The following is a 6,000-nucleotide window of genomic DNA, read 5'->3' on the forward strand; positions in this document are numbered from 1 at the left end:
TTGTCCTTATTTAGAGCCCAGGCCCCAAGTTACAGAGAGTGAAATCTATCAACAGCAATTTTCCAACCATGGTTGGAAAATTGGTTAGGGGATTGAGATGGCATCTAATAAGGATGCCAATAAGATAATTACCTTTCTCTGTGCCATCAAAAATATACATTGCTACATTTCTTAAAGAGCAGTCCACTGATGTTTGTGGCATTTTCTTCCAAGTAGCTAGAACTGGTTCTATAAGTTTAGACAATGGTGTTTTCTTATATTTAATGGCGGTGTTAACAAAAGGTTGACAACAATCTAGACTCATATTCCTTCTTCAGGATGGTCCTGTAATGTTTTGTTGACTAAAATATTGAGGGGTTGTAGGCATTCAATCTTGCCACTCTAAATAACTACTTCTGATGAAATTCATTTGCCTGAGCATTTGTGGCCATGAAATGAACCAAGATATTACATACTTAGTGGTTATTTAGGGCTCTAACGTGTCCACTCCAGATGACTTCTAGCCAGTCCTTTCTTAGCTCATTCTTCATCCATCCTTTTTATTTTTCATGGACATTAACATCTTTGGAGAAGATGTTATTCTAGATTTAAAATTAAATAAGGAGACTTATACTTCCCGACAAGATGGCATAATAGGGACTGGGCTTAACCTCTTATATTAGAAAGATAGAAAACTGGACAGAATGTATAAAACATTTTTTCGGACATTGGACAAGAGGCAGCACAGAACTGAAATCTTGGAGGGAAGTGTAACAAGATGATTGCGCTAGTTTACTGCATGAATGCAGTTTGAAGCATCAGCTCAGGGAGGGGAAGAAGATCAAACAGAATTGGCTGTCTCACCAAAATGTGGAGGCAGATGTTGATTTGAGGCCAAGGTGGCTGAAATTTTCAGGGCAGAGCACCAGAGAGAGGAGGAATCTGCATAGAGAGGAAGCGTCAGAGAACAACAGAAATGGATAGACAAATCCACAATTATAGTAAAGGTGTTAATATTTTGAATAACTGATAGAACAAGTAGACAAAATTAGTAGTATATGCAAGATTTTAACAACACTATCAATACCCCTAATTCAAAATTATAGAATGCCCCAGCCCAAAATAGCAGAATATACGTTCTTTTCAAGTACACATTAAATAGTTACCAAGATATTCTGGGTCATATAATAATTTTCAATAGGGAGCCTGTACAGCACTTTATGTCTGTATTAGAAAAGAAGAAAGGTCTCAAAACAATGATTTCAGCTTCTTCCTTAATAAGTTAGAAAAAGAAGAGCAAATTAAACCCAAGTAAGCAGAAGAAAGAACAATGATCAAAGCAGAAATCAATGAAACAGAAAATAGAACAGCAACAGAAAAAAATCAGTGAAACCAAAAGATGGATCTGAAAAGATTAATCAAATAAATCTCTTATTAGAGACATCAGACCAAAGAGAAGACATACATTACCATAGTCTAGGATGAAAGAGAGAACATCACTACAGACCCCACAAACATTAAAAACATGAAGTGAGTATTAGAAACAACTTTACAAAAACATATTTGACAATGTAGATGAAATGGACACATTCCTTGAAATATATAAACTACCAAACATTATCAAGAAGAACTAGATATTGTGCAGCATGGCAAATAAAGTTAATAACAATGTGTTGTACGTTTCAAAATTGCTAAGAGAGTAAATTTCAAATATTTTCAACATAAAAAATGACAAGCATTTGAGGTGATTGATATGTTGATTTGCTTGTAATAATTCCACATTGTATCCATAAACCATAACATTATTTTGTTCCTCTTAAATGTATATAATTATAATTTTTCAATTTACAATAAAATTTAAAAAGAAGAAATATATATCCTAAATAGCCCTATATCTACTAAAGAAATCGAATTTGTAGTTAAAAAACCTTCCCACAAAGAAAAACTCCAGGCTCTGATGATTTTGTTGGTTAATTCTACCAAATATTTAAGGAAGAAATAATACCAACTGTGCACAAACTCTTCCAAAAGATATAAAACATACAATAGGAAGAAACACTTCCGAACCCATTGCATAAGGACAGTGTTACCCTGATACCAAAACCAGAGAAAGACATTCTAAGAAAAAAAAATAGACCAATATTCCTCAGGAACATTGACACAAATTTTTAAATAAAATTATAACAAATCTAGTAGTATACAAAAAGTCTAACATATGAAGTCCAACTGTGGCTTTTATTCTAGAAATGGAAGATCAACATTCAAAAGCTGATCAATTTAATCTTCTATATTAGACTAAAAACTAAACAAGCCATAAACAGTCATCTTAATGGATGAAGAAAACATTTGGCAAAATTTAACTCTCTTTTGTGATAAAATAGGAACTTTGTTATTGGGACAAAGAACATCTATGAAAAACCTAAGGCTAATGATATACATAATGGTAAACCACTGAATACACCCTTCCCAAGATCAGGAACAAAACAAGGTTGTCTTTCTCACCTCTATTCAACTTCATTTCTATTCAACACTTACTAGAAATTCAACAGTGCAATGGGGGGAAAAATTAAATGTCTATAGATTAGAAAAGAACAAGTCAAGTTCTCTTTATTTGCAGATGACATGAATCTTCAAGAAGTTATTAGAACCACTAAAGGAGTTTAGAAGGTCACTAGACAAAAGGGCCATGTAGTATGATAAGTTATATTTCTATATGCTCACAACAAACAACTGAAAATTGAAGTTTAAAAACATCAGTTAAAATAGAATCCAAGGCTAGGCACAGTGCCTTATACCTATAATCCCAGAACTTTGGGATGCCAAGGGGGGGCGACTCACATGAGGTCAGGAGTTTAAGACCAATCTGGCCAACATGGTGAAACCCCGTCTCTACTAAAAAAAAATTTAAAAATTAGGTAGGCATTGTGGTGCACGCCTGTAATCCCAGCTACTCAGGAGGCTGAGGCACGAGAATTGCTTGAACCCAGGAGGTGGAGGTTGCAGTGAGCTGAGAGTATGCCACTGCACTCCAGCCTGGGAGGCAGAGTGAGACTGTCTTAAAAACAAATAAAAATAGAATCTAAAAGAGAATACTTAGGAATAAATTTAATAAAATATATGTAAGATCCGTACACTAAAACTGTAAAACTACACTGAGAGAAATTAAAGAAGGCCTAAATAAGGGGACAGATCTTATTTAAACATTATTTAAATATTATTTTGCTATTTTAAATAGCAAAATCTAGCCAGTGCAATGGGGGGAAATATCTCTTTTTCTATTTAAAAGTCACTCTTAAGAAAATGAAAAGTCCAACCACAGACTGTAAAGAACTATTTGAAACATATATATCTGATAAAAAAAAGTTATCCAGAATATGTTAAGAATGCTTATAATCCAATAACTATCAATAGGCAACCAATCTAAATTTTAAAATGGGTGGGAAATTTCAAATGATACTTCACTAAATAAGATATGTAAAAGGTGAAGAAAGCATGTGAAAGATATTCAACATCATTGGTCATCAGGGAAATGCAAATTAAAACCGTAATGGAGACCTGGTGCAGTGACTCACTCCTGTAATCCCAGCACTTTGGGAGGCCAAGGTGGACAGATCACTTGAAGTCAGCAGTTTGACACCAGTCTGGTCAACATGGTGAAACCTTGTCTCTACTAAAAATACAAAAACTAGGCAGGCGTGGTGGGTGGGTGCCTGTAATCCCATCTACTCGGGAGGCAGGAAAGTCACTTGAACCCGGAGGCAGAGACTGCAGTGAGCCGAGACGGCATCATTACACTCCAGCCTGGGCCACAGAGTCAGACCTTGTCTCAAAAAAACAAAAACAAAAACAAAAAATCCCCACAATGGGATATCATCACACAGCCACTGGAATGTCTACAGTTAAAAAGGTTAATAATGCCAAATATTGGTGAGGTAATAGAGCATCCAGAGCTCTCATATGCTACAAAATGGCACAGCCACTTTGGAAAAGAATTTGGCAGAGTTTTAGAAGTTAAACATACTTATTTTTGCTTACTTTATCAAGAAAACATGAAATTGGGGTTACTACTCCAATGATGAATATTTGGTTTGCCAATATCAAATGTGTGCTCTCTTTCCATGCATTCTGTGTACACAGTAACTTTTTGGCATAATTCTGAATCCTTGTATAATCTTTTTGAAGACATTTAAAATAGAGGCTAAACTTATCAATAAAAGTAATTCAATCTGAATGACAGTGGTAGGAACAACACTAATACAATTTGTCTAGCAACAGCAATGGTATGGTACTGTAGATTGTAAGGAACATCCAGAGATGCTAAAATGTAAATAAATTTTTGAAATCAATTTCTTATGGCAAATATTCTATATCTATCTAGTAAATGATTGACTCTTTTCTTGGTCTTTCCCATCTTTTCAGTTGATGTGGCTTTTCTGCTAGGTATCCATTACATTATTGGTTTTACTACCAGCTGATTTTAATTCCATTTCAGGCTAGATTTCTCTAAATGGGTGACTTAGCAAGTTAAAAGTCAACTTTACAAAATACAACAGATGCTGGGGAGGTTGTAGAGAAAAAGGAATGCTTCTATACTGCTAGTGTGAATATAAATTAGTTCAGCCATTGTGGAAAGCAGTTTGGTGATTAAACCAGACCTACCATCTGACCCACCAATCTCATTATTGAGTATATACCCAAAGGAATGTAAATTGTTCTTTGCAGCACTATTCACAATAGAAAAGACATGGAATCAACTTAAATGCCCATCAGTGGTAGACTGGATAAAGAAAATGTGATATATATACATCATGGAATACTATACAGCCATAAACAGTATGAGATTATGTCTTTTGAAGAAACATGGGTGGAGCTGGAAGCCATTATCCTAAGCAGACTAACTCTGGAATAGAAAATACTACATAGTTTCACTTACAAATGGGAGCTAAATATTGAGTACACAGGGATGCAAAGAAAGAAACAACAGACACTGGGGCCTACTTGAGGGTTGGGGGTGGGAGGAGGGTGAGGATCGAAACACTACCTATTGGGTACTATGCTTATTACCTGGTGATGAAATCACCTGTACACCAAACCCCTGTGACAAGTAATTTACCTATGTAACAAACCTGCACGTGTATCACTGAACCTAAAAGTTTTTTTTAAAAAGCTGACTTTATAAAAAAGGGAAAAAAAATTATCAAATGCCATAGACAAGATAAGCAGATATGTTAACATGTTTTAGGAAAAACATTTAAAATTCAAAAGTGGGCAAAGGATATGAACAGACACTTCTCAAAAGAAGACATACGTGAGGCCAACAAACATATGAAAAAATGCTCATCATCACTGGTCATCAGAGAAATGCAAATCAAAACTACACTGAGATACCATCTCACGCCGGTTAGAATGGCGATCATTAAAAAATCTGGAGACAACAGATGCTGGAGAGGATGTGGAGAAATAGGAACACTTTTGCACTGTTGGTGGGAGTGTAAATTAGTTCAACCATTGTGGAAGACAGTGTGGCGATTCCTCAAGGACCTAGAAATAGAAATTCCATTTGACCCAGCAATCCCATTACTGGGTATATATCCAAAGGATTATAAATTGTTCTACTATAAGGACACATGCACACGAATATTCATTGCAGCACTGTTTACAATAGCAAAGACCTGGAACCAACCCAAATGCCCACCGATGATAGACTGGATAGGGAAAATGTGGCACATATACACCATGGAATATTATGCAGCCATAAAAAACGATGAGTTTGTGTCCTTTGTAGGGACATGGATGAACCTGGAAACCATCATTCTCAGCAAACTGACAGAAGAGCAGAAGATCAAACACCGCATGTTCTCACTCATAGGCGGGTGTTGAACAATGAGAACACATGGACACAGGGAGGGGAGCACTACACACTGGGGTCAGTTGGGGGGGAAATAGGGGAGGGACGGTGGGGGGGGTGGGAAGCTGGGGAGAGATAGCAAGGGGAGAAATGCCAGATGTAGGTGATGGGGA

General features: G+C 36.1%; 1 protein-coding gene across 1 annotated transcript in view; it reads left to right on the top strand.

The window, feature by feature from the left end:
• The window catches only part of DNAH8 (dynein axonemal heavy chain 8), a 353,446-nt gene that overhangs the window by 198,068 nt on the left and 149,378 nt on the right, over nucleotides 1-6,000 (top strand). The gene's annotated exons all lie outside the window — the stretch shown is intronic.

This window comes from Sapajus apella, unplaced genomic scaffold (assembly GCF_009761245.1).
Source record: "Sapajus apella isolate SASKATOON/1434 unplaced genomic scaffold, GSC_monkey_1.0 scaffold83, whole genome shotgun sequence".
Classification (NCBI taxonomy): domain Eukaryota; kingdom Metazoa; phylum Chordata; class Mammalia; order Primates; family Cebidae; genus Sapajus; species Sapajus apella.